Source organism: Protopterus annectens, chromosome 6.part0 (genome assembly GCF_019279795.1).
Source record: "Protopterus annectens isolate FY-2018-M chromosome 6.part0, PAN1.0, whole genome shotgun sequence".
NCBI classification, from domain to species: domain Eukaryota; kingdom Metazoa; phylum Chordata; order Ceratodontiformes; family Protopteridae; genus Protopterus; species Protopterus annectens.
Window position 1 is genome coordinate 1,376,337,903 of NC_056737.1, and position 14,740 is coordinate 1,376,352,642.

General features: G+C 41.2%; 1 protein-coding gene across 1 annotated transcript in view; it reads left to right on the top strand.

Annotated features, from left to right (window-relative positions):
• SLC35F5 (solute carrier family 35 member F5) overlaps positions 1–14,740 on the top strand; it is a 1,937,586-nt gene that overhangs the window by 1,796,970 nt on the left and 125,876 nt on the right. The window lies entirely within an intron of this gene.

Here is a 14,740-nt window from a genome sequence, read left to right on the forward strand (position 1 = left end):
AGAGGCCCAGGGAGAAACACTCCAGACATATGTCTTTGTAAGATGGGAGAACATACAGACTCCACACAGAAGGCACCCCAGCCAAGAATCAAACCAGAGAACCTACAGCTGTCAGGCAACAATGCTACCAGTGCACCACTACACTACTGACTGTATAAGGAAACAAAAACACAGACACCACAGATTTTATGAGGAACAAAACAGAACAGAGCAACTATGAGGCAAAAATCTGCAAATTTTTAATAATGGTGGTGGGGAATTTGCCAGCCCATATAAGGGGTTCCTGAGGTATTCTACCCACCACCACTACCCACTCACAATGTTGTCTCTCACCAGAAATTAAGTATTATATATATTACACACACACACACACACACACACACACACACACACACACACACCAGTCTTCCATTGCTTGTAATACACTTAGTGGGTCCGGGGCCTTCCATTGCTGTATAGCTCCATATATCACTAACTTACTTACCATATATCCCTTGATGTCCCGAACCCGATGTGAAGTCCAAGTCTAGAGCAGGCCCAGCCCCAGACCTATTGCAGTCCTCCCCCGAGTCCATGCCCAGTTAACCTAACTTTATAGAACTAACTTGACTGCTGTGATGGATCTTGACTGCTGTCTGGAGTGCTCTCTGGACTCAAGAGCTCTACGCATGGCCGCGCACTATCTTACATGGTCTAAATCAGCGGAAATGCTAAATGCTGAGTTATTCAGCGAAAGTGCCTCTTTTGCCCTTATTTTTTTATTTTCTTTCTTCTTTCTTTTACAGCTGGGGGGGGGGCTGCAGAACAACAGCACAGAGGCCGCCCATGTCATTCACTCCAGCATTACATATATTGCTCAAGTCCTGTTTTCCTTTAATTTTCACTCCTTCTCTTGAACAGTATTCTGCATGTAGGGTTCTCACAAATTCCATTTATTTTTATGTAATTTGCTGTTTATTTTTTCTAAAGATCCAATCTTTATTTTTTTATCCCCTTTACAATATATAATGCAGTTACAGTTGGTTTTAATGTTGATTTCCATTTTCTAGTAATTGCTTTTTTTTGGCAGCCAATACCATTAAACTCAGGAGGGTCTTATTATGTATAGATCAGCCTGTCCAGCCTTTTCGGTTCAGGAGCCACTTATCAAGCAGTTCAGTGGCCACTTACCATACTTGACAAGGTTTTTATCTGTCTGTTTGAAAGAGTTAGTTGCAGGATATAGTGAGGGCCAGATAAAATGCTTTGGCAGACTGGATTGTGGCCCTAGGTCCACCTGTTGGCCACCTGTGATATAGATATTTCTTATTTTATACCCAGCTCCAAAGAATTATTTCCTTAGTTACATCCAATCGCTTCCCCAGTATTTATGATGAAGTACTTTGTAGACATTTATTTAAAATCTGCCATCTTGTTAAATTTCCAACAAACCTGCTCCAAATTACTTCTCTCTTTCCCGCTCCACCTCCAACAGTTGCTTTCTACCTGAGGACAAATTCTCTGAAGTCTTCTGAACTATAAAATACCCATGCAAACAGTTCCAAGCAAAAATCCTTAACCTTCTGGATTTTTGTGGCATATTTGGGAGATGTACAGATGTCTTCCTACTGTTCCTTTATATATAGTGCCTTTCCATTCTCACTTCCTGATATTTTCTGATGTCTTCTGATTGGTTCTTACAGTTGTCGTGCAGTATTTTATATGTCCTACTAAGCATTCCTTTTTTCTAAGCAGTTTCTGTTGTAGACTCATCTAAAAACTCACCAGAGCTGATTTTTCACTTAGCACTCCCCTGTCCCTTTCTTTTTAGCCTATATTCTGTTAATCCCTGGTGGGGAAGGCAGTCTGAAACATGTAGTCCAAACTTTTGCTTGGCTTCATCCCACTCTGTTACTGTTTCCTTCATAGTTCTTTACTCCCAGTGCCTTCTCATTGACTAAACTAAAACTACACTTGCCACTATTTTCTCCTTGCTACACTTCTTTGACACTCCCATTCTTACTAACCTCCATGCTTCACAAAAATGAAAACTTGAACAGTGCTATAACAAAAAGTTGCTAAATTTGCAGCAAATACCCCTTTGAAAACCCACCACTGTATAGCACTAAAATCCTAATTTGGTTAGAACTGACACATCAAGTAACATATACACAGCTTCTTACCACCTATAAAATTGAGTATCCATCTGCCTGTCCAGCAGTAAAACCCATTGTACATAACTATGTTCCCAGTCGGTCATTGCGATCCATTGACCAAAAACTCCTGTCTGTTTACAAACCTATGAAATCTGCTGGGCGTTGTCTATATTCATACAAGGTTGCTAAGACCTGGAACTCCTTACCTGTATCCATCAGGTCAGTACCCTCCCTCCCATCTTTCAGAACCACTCTGAAAGACTTCCTAGCTATAATCTGCCTCTGTTCTTGCTCAAAACCAGGATAAACTACATCCTTAAATGTGAACAAGTACCTTTTCATTCCTTATACTTCCTTACTCTTCCTTCATTTGCTTCCTTACTTCTATCAAAATCTCTTCCATGACTTTCTCTCCAAATATACCATAATGCTGTTTTTCCCTCTCTTCATATTGCAATTCCTGTTTATGTTAGACTAACTTATCTTATTTTCTCTGCAAGCTGTCTAAAATGTTTATAAATATAAATGATTGTCACTTGTTTTGCATCAATACTAAAACAATGTTCTTATATTATCACCAATTTGTTTTAACTATTTAAACTGCAGATTTTTGTTTTATTTTTTGAAGACTGTAAAATTATTCTTTTCAAAATGTTTTGTAATAATTTGGAGCTTTTCTCCTCAGGCCTCCATTGAAAATGCGGTTCTATCCAGTTGGACTTTCCCAGAAATCAAATGTTATTAAATAAATAAACTCTCAAATCATGTCCACTGTCCTTTTCCTTAAATTCCTCTCTTTTAACAAGCAAGTAGAAAAGCACCAGTGTCTCATTTTTACATAATCTGAAATAGTTATTAGGTATGTTTCAGATTTTTCATTTAAATAACCATTCTCCAGAGAAATTTAATTTCTGTCCAGTGTAGCCCAGTTAACATACCTGGTAAATAATATGTAAATTCTAATCCGAGTTCCTGTTAGTAGAGTCATATCTTAAATTCCTAATTTTTCTTATGTATTTCTTCTGAAATCTGCCGCCTTTTGCTGCATTTTCCCTTCTACATCCTTCAAATACATCATCATGTTTGCACTATCAGGATGTTCATCATTAGATCACTGTTGCAGTAGCCTAAGTTGTATGCATTACATCCTGCTTAGGATGTTATAACCAACCAATAACTAAAGCTTTAGGGCACCTACCACTCGACTGTTGATGGCTCAAACAGTGCTGGAGAAAAGTGGCAGTCTAGGCGGCAAACTTTTCAGAATTGTTTTGCTGCCAGCATGCACTCCTCAGGATTCAGAATGTTTCTCCATTGCTGAGCAGATTAAGTTCCCTTCAGGAAACGCCTTCCACTTTTTTTTTCTTTGAAGACTTAAATTTATGATAAAAATAGTGTTTTCTGCTAGGTTTTACATTTTGTGTGAATGTTGAGACATACTTGCCAGATAATGGTGTTTGCTTTCTTGTATTATTTTCTCTGCAACTTTTTTATTTTAATTACTTTTTCCTGCATAGTTTGATGATTTTGACTCAAGGCTGGGACTAGTAAATTTTCTGGTTGCCACTGTGCATTTTCCTGCAGTCACTACCTTTTTGCTGCTTTCCTGTTACAGATGTTATCAGGTTTCACTAGCCACTTTTCAGGCTCCTTTTCACACAACTAGGGAGCAAACCTACCTGTTCCCTGGTTCTTCCCTCCTCTATATCCAAGACAAAGTATTCGAGAGGCTTCCTTCTGTTCCTCACCTGCTGGTGGGGGTTTCTGTAGTGGCCATTTCAGTTTTCTCAGACCATTCACTGTCTTTTCTGAAATCACTGGCCCCTTCAGCCACTAATTAGGCACATCCTCTGTGGCTTTTGTACTGTCCTCTGCTGACATAGAAGAACCACTTTTGTCGATTTCCGAGGAAGAAATAGGGAATCCTTCTCTGTGTGGTTGGGTTAGGATATCTGGTTGGTGTTCCTGCTGCCAGTCAGTCTAGTTGTAGTCTAGATGAAATGAAACAGAATGTTTAACTTCTTCCCCAGCATCATTTTAATTGGACAAAGAAGATTTATTGGGCTTTGCCCAAGGCTTAGTGCAGGCTCATAACCCTTACATTCTGCTCCTTTTTATGGTTTTAAAAGAAGTTTCTGAGGACTCCCATTCTGAAGAACAGGGAGTGGCTTGGGAGGGAACTTTTGTTATTACTACTCAAACCACAAATTCTGATTCTGAAGAAAATGTTTTGCCTGAATTTCTGTCTGTGAAATTTTCTTTGTCTGAAACCATTTCTAAAATGAATGAATGATTTCATTGGGAACAGAATGATATTCCAGTTTCATTGAAAAACTATGATTTTATTATACCTGGATTGTCCTCATCTTGCTGCTGTTCCTCCTGTATTTCCAGCTTTGGAGGATATTTTTCTTACAGCCTGCAGCATTGCCAGATAGCCAGCCTTTAACCCCTAAAAAGGCAGATAGATTATTCAAAGTTCCCCAGCCTTATGAATATTTTTCTTATTCCAGATATGACTCTGCAGTGATTTCCGTAACTAATCCTTCTGCAGCTAAACATTTGATGAATGCTAACCCCATTCCTTCTAACAAGCATCAAAAAACCTTTGATACATTTGGGATAAGACTTTATTCTTCTGGCATTTTAACATTCAGAATTTTCAGTCGTCAGGTCCATGTGTTAAAAGTTTTTAGTAACATTTTTTGAAAATGTGAGGACCATAAACTGCCAGTTTTCCATCATCAGGAAAACGGATATTCCCTGAATTGCTTCTGTTACCCAGTTAACCTAACACTCCTTAAAGTACTCTTATGAATCTGCTGATGCTATTTCCAGGGCAGCAATTACTGTTTCTGTTATGAAAATATTTGCCTGGCTACATACCCAGAAGATGTCAAAGATTAATTTTTTTTTGAACAATCTACTTCTGAGGTCCTGGAAAAATATATTGATAAAGGGAAACTGATCGAGGAGATTACTCAAATTTTTTTTTTATCTTCTCCTCCTCCAAGTTTGTTAAAAATGTCCCATCTAACTCTGAACCTTATGGTGACTCAGACTTGTATTTCATATAGGGTCTCCTCAATAACAAAGTATTTATTTATCCGTAATGTTGCCCCTCAATTTACTTTAAGTAAAACTATCCATCTCCCCATCTCCTTTTCAGAGCCATAAAAGGAAGGAGAGGATTGGTACACTCTGGATGTCTTCAGCCAACTCTGATATTATCTTGACAGAACTAAGACCTTCAGAAATTCTGGGGATGTATTCATTTCATATGAAACCAATTTCCAGATGGTTGTCTCATGCTATTTCTTTTTGCTATTTTCACCATTCCAAATCATTTCTAGGCAAGGGTAGGGCCCGTTCTACCAGGGCCTTGGCTTTTGCAGTGACTTTTTTGGAATGAGATGGACTCTAGAAGTATTCTAGCGGGAACAACTTGGTCCTCTACAAACCTTTATACAGCACCACAAACCAGATTCCTTTTCCATATCTAGTGCCAGCTTTGTTAGGACCATCCTCCATACTTCCTCGTCCCAATTTGTCTAAACTGTAATATTCTACCGTACAGCTTAGGCTACTGCAGCAGTGATCTAATGATGTAGTACAGTTGTGTAATTAAACTTACAGTAACAGTAGATATTGAGGTAGATCACTGCTGCAATAACCATTCCCGCCCTCCATCCCCCTTGTATTTGTATAATTTTTGTTATAAGGGTGAGAGCATATCTAATTTTTATACTTGGCATTTACTCTTCTTTAGGGCTGCTTTGTCTCTTTTTTTTCCTTTGGCCAGAGAGCTCTGAAAGTTTTGGCATCCGGAATGCAGATTTTCCACAGCACTGCTATAGGCATCAACAGTATGGGTGTGTGGAAGGTTCTCTAAAACTTTGGATACTGGCTGGCTGTTATATCGCAGGATATAACCCATACATCTTGGCTACTACACCAGTGATCTGTGTGAACATCTACTGTTATGATACGTGTAGTCACACAGTTGTGCTTTCCAATCCCAGTCATAAGTAATAATCTTCTGAAAGCTAATTATTTCCAAAATTCTTTTAAGCTTCTATAATAGTAGATGTTCTTCATGTTTCACTGTTGCAGTCATTACATTTGGTAATCCTGCTGGCAGGTTGCTCTCAGTCGGCCTGAATTCCAAAGTCCTGGGTCCTGCGTCGGCTGCTGTCACCCCTTCCCTGACGTCAGGTCGTCAGGGGTATAAAAGAAGCAGCCGACACCATTTTCTTTAGTCTTTCTTGCCGCGCGGTGCCCGAAGCAGAAGCAGTTCGCAAGTGCCGGTCGGCTGACTCCTGAGATTTTCGTGTTAGAGTTTCAGATCCGAAGTCTTCATAAAGCAAAGTACCCCTTGGGGAAACTTTTTTCTTGCTCCAGACCGATGTCAGAAAAAGTTAATAATTGCATTTCTTGTGGAAAGGAAATACCTCATAAGGATTTTCATTCTTACTGTATTTCTTGCCTAGGCCCTGATCACAACGTTTCTAGTTGTCGGTTTTGTGCTAGATTTAACCAACGCACTATTAAGCATCAGTATGATTTTGCTTTAAACTATTTTGGACGCCGGTTTAATTATCCAGAAATGTCTTGGATAGCCATCCAACTACCGGAGTTCACAAAAAACGCAAAGAAAAGGAGTGAGAGAGACATCTGAGGCCCAAAACCAACGATGAAGCTTCTCCTAAGCCAGTTGCTGGTTCTCAGTGAGGCGCTTTCGCAGCCCCTGACGCTCACTATTTTAGAGTTGCAGGCCACTACCGACTCCCACGTGGAGTTGGCCATGCCGCTGGAAACTCAAGGTATTGGAGCCTCGGATACCATTCCTTCAGATCAGTCCGGAGCCGCTGAGCAGGCACCGGCTTCTGAGGGCGTATTCAGACCTAAGCATCTTTATATTAAACCGACTTCAGCTTCAAAGGCAAAGACTAAAGCACCTTCTAAAGCAAAGAAACAAACTCGAGAGCCACGTGGTCAGGCCTCTATGCCCAAAAACAGATGCTCAAAATGGCTGAAGACTTGATTACCTTGATCCAGGGGTTCCCATCCCCCTCCTGATAAGAGGCCTAGGCAAGAGAATGACTGAATCTTCAGATCAGATTTCCATTTCTTCTGATTCCTCTTCTGATCAGGAATATTCTCTCCCCCCTATGAGGATTTTGATGCTGAAGAATCTATACCTTCAGCTTCTTCTCCAGAGGACTATTCTTTTGGGGAAACCTTGCATACCATGGAGGGAGCATTTCCACTTGGAGAGCCAAGATTTTTCAGAATCTAAAAAGAGGCTCAGGGATTTCCTTTTACTACCTCAACACAGGCCACTAGCCATTCCACCTGTGTTAGACATTGTAGATGATGTGTTTTCTGAGTCTAGTCTTACCTCTGACTCTTTACCTCCAGCTCCTGTTAAGCCTGACAGATATTACAGGGTTCCTGACTCATAAATTCCTTTTTAAAAACCCTGCTGCAGACCCAGAAACTATCTCACAGGGTCCCAAAGGAGTTAAGGCTTCCACTGCAAAAAACCCAACCCCTCTGACAGAGATTCTAGGGCACTGGATAGATGGGGAAAAAAGGTTTACACATCTGCTACCTTGGCTATAAGGGCCTTAAACTGTCAGTTTCATATGCTCAGATATCAGCAACATGTCATGGCATTGCCTAAACAGAAAATGTTGTTAAACTCTGAATGTGCAGAAAATAGGGAAATGCAGGATTTATTGCATGCAGCTGACCAAGTTGGAAAGCATACTTTGTAATGTGGTTTTGATTCTTTGGAGGCCTCCTGCAAGGCTGCAGTTACGGGTTCTGTAATTAGGAGGCATGCTTGGTTAAAGGAACAAAATCTGCCTGATCATGTCAAAGTAAAATTTTTAGATGCACCTTTACATCATGATATTTTGTTTGGTGTTAAGGCAGAAGAGGTGTTAAAGAAAATGGAGGACAAAGCTAAATCTATGCAAACTGTCAAAGATTTTTTTACACGTACAGCCACCTAGGTTTAGTAGACACTGGCCAACAAAGAATTGGTCCTTTCCTGTGTCAGACGGACCTCAAAGGGGCAGATCCAGACGCCCTAGAGACAGATCCCAGGCGCAAGGTTCATACAGGTCAAAGCAATGGGGTGCTTCTACCTCCAAAGTTGGAGAAGACAAATCACAACCATACAGGAAACAGTCCCAATGACTTCCCCCTGCCTGCACCAAGCACTTATCTCCTGGCAGCACCCTTAGGGAGAAAATTAGCACTTTTTTCTCAAAATTGGCACATTATAACCCAGGACAAGTGGGTTCTAAATATCGTGTCACAAGGCTACAAGTTCCATTTCCATACCCTGCCAAAGGCAAACAGCTGGCCAGATCTGCCAAAAAATCAATGGGCAGAGGCACAAAAACAAGTCTCATCCCTCAAGGACATGGCGGCCATTCATCAAGTACCAGAGCAAGAGCAGGGACTAGGGTTTTACTCAAGACTGTTCTTGGTACCCAGAAAGGACAAGGCCTGGAGGCCAATACTGGACCTATCTATTCTGAACACATTCCTGGATATACCAAAATTCAAGATGTTGACTTTGCAGCAGCTTCTGCCCGTGCTGGGCAAGAGCACTTAACTTGTGACTTTAGACCTAAGAGAGGCACACCTGCATGTCCCAATCAGACAAATATGCAGAAGATACCTCAGATTCAAGGCGGGTTCAATGCATTACCAATTCTCTGCACTGCCCTTTGGCTTATCTACTGTGCCCAGGGTCTTTACAAAGTGTCTGACACCAGTAATTGCATTCTGCAGACAAAGAGGAATACAAATATATCCTTACTTGGATGACTGTCTAATTCAAGCAGAGAAAAAGGACATTCTTTTACAGCATCTGGCGTTTGTGAAAAGACTTCTAACATGCCTAGGGTACACAGTCAACGAAAATAAATCAAAACTAGTACCCTCTCAAGAGATAATATTTCTGGGTGCAAGCTTAAGTACAACTGCCCAGATGGCTTATTTCACGCCAGACAAACAAAGGCAACTGACTACCCATTTCAAAATGTTGGCAACAAAGGCCCAGTTATCTGCAAGAAAAATTCTGCAGGCTTTGGGTTTCATGGCATCCTGCATCCTACTAATTCCATATGCAAGACTGCATATGAGGAAACTTCAGTGGTACCTAAAAAGTGTTTGGACTCAACATTGCCACAGCCTGGAAACTATGATTACTCTCATTCCCTGCCTGCAACAGGAGTTTCGATGGTGGGCAAAGGCTTGTCACCAAAACAAGCGACAGCCATTCACATTACACCCAGCCAGGCAGACACTAACAACGGATGCATCAGATTATGCCTGGGGGACCCACATGGCAGGAAGATGCATTCAGGGAACATGGACCTCAAACCAAATGCATCTGCATATCAATCAAAAGGAGATGCTAGCTGTTCAAAATGCCCTGACAGCCTTCAAGGACCTACTTCATCCAGGACAACTACTGATAAAGGCAGACAACACCACGGTTATGTGGTATATAAACAAGCAGGGGCGCACACGTTCTTACCCCCTTTGCAGACTAGCCATGACTTTGTGGCTCACAGCATTGACTTACCAAGTACATCTGCAGGCACAATTCCTGCCAGGAAGGAAAAATACTCTGGCAGACGAACTAAGCAGAAACCTCATGGATCCCCATGAGTGGCAGCTGGATCCACAGGTCTTCAGCATGATGATAAGGAAATGGGGATGCCCGTACATAGATCTATTTGCCTCCCCTCACAACTACCAACTAAAAAGATTCTGCACAAGGATTTATCACAGACAAGCATGGAAAGTGGACGCCCTATCTTTCAGCTGGAAAAACCTATCAGTATATGCCTTTCCCCCACTGCCTCTCCTCCCCAAGGTACTCCTAAAGGTCAGACAGGAGAAGCCAAAGATGATACTGATTGCCCCAGACTGGCCCCGCCAGTACTGGTATCCGATACTAAGGAACTTGTCTCCATGCCCAGCTTGGACCTTACCTCAAAAATACCTCATCTACTGTCCCAGCGAAACAATCAGATCCTGCACAGCCAACTCAAGACTTTAAACCTGGCAGCATGGTGGATAATGTAGTCATACAAAACACACCTCTCAGTAAAGCTGTGATGGATGTCATTTTTGAAGACAGAAGGCCTAGTACTAGAAAATCTTATGCTGAAAAATGGAAGAGATTCTGTGCTTGGAACCAGGCACAAGCAACTGATACAGCTGTGCCAAATATTCCTCAGATTTTGCAATACTTAACTGAGATGCTGGACAAAAGCCTATCTTTTTCATCTATTAAAATTCATGCCTCTGCCATTTCGGCTCATTACAATACAGAGCCACCAATCTTTTTGCATCCCTTGTTAAAGCAGTACCTCAGAGGGGCCAAAAATTTAAGGCCTCCAAGGAGATCACCAATGCCTGCATGGGACCACAACTGTGTCTTGGAAAAACTTACCCTATCTCCTTTTGAGCCAGTTGCTACTGCTGATATAAAGTTTTTATCTTGGAAAACAGCTCTGCTCCTAGCAATATTTATTTATTTATTTTATTTTATTTTACATTTGTTGACCGGGAGGATCCTACATGATATATTTGTTTATTTTCAGGCCCGGGAAGAAAAAGCCAGCACAACAAAAACAAAAAAAATAATAGTATAAAAAAAAATTAACAATTAAAAAAACAACACAATAAGTTATTCATCAAATTTATCTTAGATGTAAGAAGATTAGGATAGTAAGGAAATGTAGGAGATAACTTCTGCAAGACGAGTTTCAGAGCTACAGGCACTCGTGGCTGTGGAACCTTTTATCATTTTTTATCCAGACAGGGTCCCTCTGAGGACAAACCCAACATTTATGCCTAAGGTGGTGTCCAGTGTGGCTCTTCACCTGCCAACTTTTTATCCAAAACCACAGAACAAGGGGGAGAGAATTCTGCATTCTTTGGACGTACACAGACAACTTTGATTCTACTTGGACAGAACCAAAGTTTTCAGAAAGACAGAGCAATTACTAGTGACATATGCTGCAGGATCACAAGGAAAGGCTATCTCAAAGCAGACTATTTCAAAGTGGATAGGCTACTGCATTCATTTCTGCTATGTACACCATGGCAAGCCAGTGCCTAAGGGCATTAGACCACATTCACTCAGAGCTGCAGCCACTTCAGCAGCCTTTCTCAGGGAAGTACCTACCAAGGACATTTTAGAGGCTGCTACTTGGAGTTCAGTGCACACCTTTTTGAAGCACTATCATCTGCTACGCTACTCTAAATCCAGGGCAGGCTTTGCCACTGCAGTTCTGCAGGGCCTCATAGCCACTCCTAATGCTGTTCATCTCCAGCCTCTCAACCGTAGCTTTGGGACTCTACCGAAATGTAATGACTGCAACAGTGAAATACGAAGAACATAGTACAGTTGTGTACACTTACCATAAATCTAGATGTTCGAGTGTATTCACTGTTGCAATCCAGGTTACCCACCCGCCATCCCCCTTTTTCTTCTGATGGAACCTGTCTTTCCTTTATTTGCTTGTAGATGAAGGTAAAGTTTATTTTGGTGCATGTAATTTTATATATATATATATATATATATATATATATATATATATATATATATAAATTTTGGCTACCCTTTTAGGGGGCACCTAACATCTGGGGCAAGAAAAACTAAAGAAAATGGCGTTGTCTGCTTCTTTTATACCCCTGACGACCTGACATCAGGGAAGGGGTGACAGCAGCCAATGCAGGATCCAGGACTTTGGAATTCAGGCCGACCGAGGGCAACCTGCCAGCAGGATTACCCAAATGTAATGACTACAACAGTGAATACACTCGAACATCTACATTTATGGTAAGTGTACGCAACTGTCCTTTCCTTATTATCCTATCCATCCAATCCAACTGTTTGGTCTGGTGGTGCTTGTTAGACCCAATTTGGCCATATTAAAGCTCCTAGCCTCAAGTTTCTTTAAGATAATTCCTTCCCATGATGATCTAGACCTTTTTCTTGTGAGATCACATTTGTTGCCATCCTGATCGCAAGCCAGTTTCATCACAGCTAATTGCTTCTTAAATTTTCTTTATTTTATACTGGGATAGTAGTAATCTGTACAGTAATTTGGTATAGTTGTCATACAGGTTTATAGGTGTATACTAGGCTAACTACCACTAGGGACTTTATAAGCCTAGCCATGCCACCCAATTGTGACCCACAGATTTCATTTATCTAGGGGGGTAATTTCAGAGACATAGGTGCCAGACTAGGGGTGAATTTCCAATTACCAATTCATTGGTCCAAGCTGCACTTAAATAGGGACATGGAGTAACTCTACTTCAAATGGATGGGGAAAGCTGTTCCAGAGAATAGGAATTCACAGAGAAACATATCTGTCTCTCCAACATGTCCTGTTTGTCACAAGCAAAATTTAGGCCTTTTAGTGTAATAGCTCTGTTGCTGTTTGTTTTTATGAACATTTTGCACATACACAAAACAAAGTCCAAGGATGCCTTGTATGCCAGGCAAAGATCACCTCTCAGAAGTCTGTATGATATAGAATAAAGAGATGGGGCTTTGAAGCAATCAGCATTACTCCCTGTTTTTTTTGTTTTTTAGAAGGAACCTTTATGGACGTTCCAGTTGCTGCATGTGTCTGGTCAGGTACTTACCAAAGGGAACATTATACGCTGTAATAGGTCTGATGAGGGCCGAGTACAGTAGTATGATGACCTCAATGCCATGCCCTTGCTTATATGTTGAACAATATAAAAGGATTTTCTTACTACCTTGGACACATGTTGGTCAAAGGCTAGGTTACTATCTACACGAGTTCCCAGATCCCCAACTGACAGAGTTACCTATGTTGGCTGACTTAAAAAGGTACTGTAATGCATTTCATGATAACTGAGTTTTAAGCCATGGCTTTGGCCTCAAGAGTTTGTCAGTGTTGGACTTTCCTGAAAGGGTCTCTCACCTTGGGAGGATTCTGTGACTGTTCCCAGCTTGAAATCATTTGCGCATTTGGTTAGCCATAGGCCTTTGACGTTGGCTTTCACATCCAAGAAGTAGAGGCCAAAGAGGAGTGAGCCTAGAACAGAATCCTGGGGGACTGCACTGGTGACCAGCCTCTTTGTGGAGGTGGCCTCATTGATTCTAACCTCCTGGGTCTTATCACTGAGCCAGCTAGTTATCCAGTGTATTATAAAGGGATTTATAACTAGTTCAGTACGTTTGTTGACAATGTCCGAGTGGGGAATTGTATCAAATGCTGTAGCCAGATCTAGGTAGGCAGTGTGCACATTTTTCCCCTCATCCATTGTGTTAGTGACTTTTTCAAAGAAGTCCACCAGATTCAGTAAGCATGACCTTCCTTTGACAGTCATACCGGGAGGGATCCAGTGTATGGAAGTCTCCTGTGTACTTGTTGACAGTTTCTACGATAATTATTCCATGGCTTTGCAAATAAAGACTAGTCAGACTAATGGGTTAGTAGTTTCTAGAATCTGTTGAAGGTCCTCCCTTATGAAGGGAGTTGACCATTGCAGTCCTCCATTCACATTGTGCAAGACTATACTTAAATAATGACTGTGGGGGTCTTGATAAGTTGTATTTTAGACTGTTCAGGAGGCATCCTGGGATGTTATTGGGGCTCATTGAGACCATGTTCTTGGCTTTAGAGAATGTAGCCAACACATGCTTCTTAGTTAAAGTTGGAGGGGTTATATTTAAGGATATTTTTGGGGGGGGTGACTGGGAGTGAGAAGGAGGTAAAGATGGTAATAAATTTGTCCTTTTAACAGGTTCACTGCATCACCAGGCTCAAGTGAATGTGGCATCATTAACTAACAGTTCAGCACATTGCTGTGTGCTGCCCTTGTGGTTTTCTGACATAGCTGAAGAAGGTGTTAAGGATATCTTTCACCTGGGATGCCATCTTAACCTCAAAATTGGCTTTGCTTGACCTAATTCGCCCTCTTACTTGCCTGCTCAGTTTGATAATTTAGTTTTTATCTTGACATTGATTACTCTATCTGATTTTTGCCATATTTTGTTTTTGTTGTATTTTTAATTTTGGATGCCATCAGGTCAGTTTGTTTCTGGGGTTAGTCCTGAGCTTACATCTGGTAGGTACAGCAGCTTCTCTGCAGCCATTATCTTGGTTTTACAGAGTTTGAGAGCAGTTCAGCATAGGCTGCTCTGTTCTTGTGGTTTGGAGGGGCATTGAATTTTGACAAACCATCACTTAATAAAATGTAATTTGATTTGGAATATTTCCTGTTACTTGTTTTAATGGGTTTATGGAGTTGATTTTGATTTTGAAGGAGACGCTTTTCTGGTCAGACCTTATCAGGGAGGCTGAGATGTGGGAGTTGCAGTGTTCTCCCATATTTATGAGCATGAGGTCCATTATGTTCGAGCCTCTAGTGGGCTTATTCACTGTTTGGTCAAGGGTGTTTATATTTATGAAGTCTAGGAGTCTGTGTGCCTGTTTATTTGAGGCCATGTAGGATTCCCAATCTCTAGAGGGGTAATTAAATATGTCCCATGAGTAGGGTGTTAGTATGGATGAGAAGTGTCT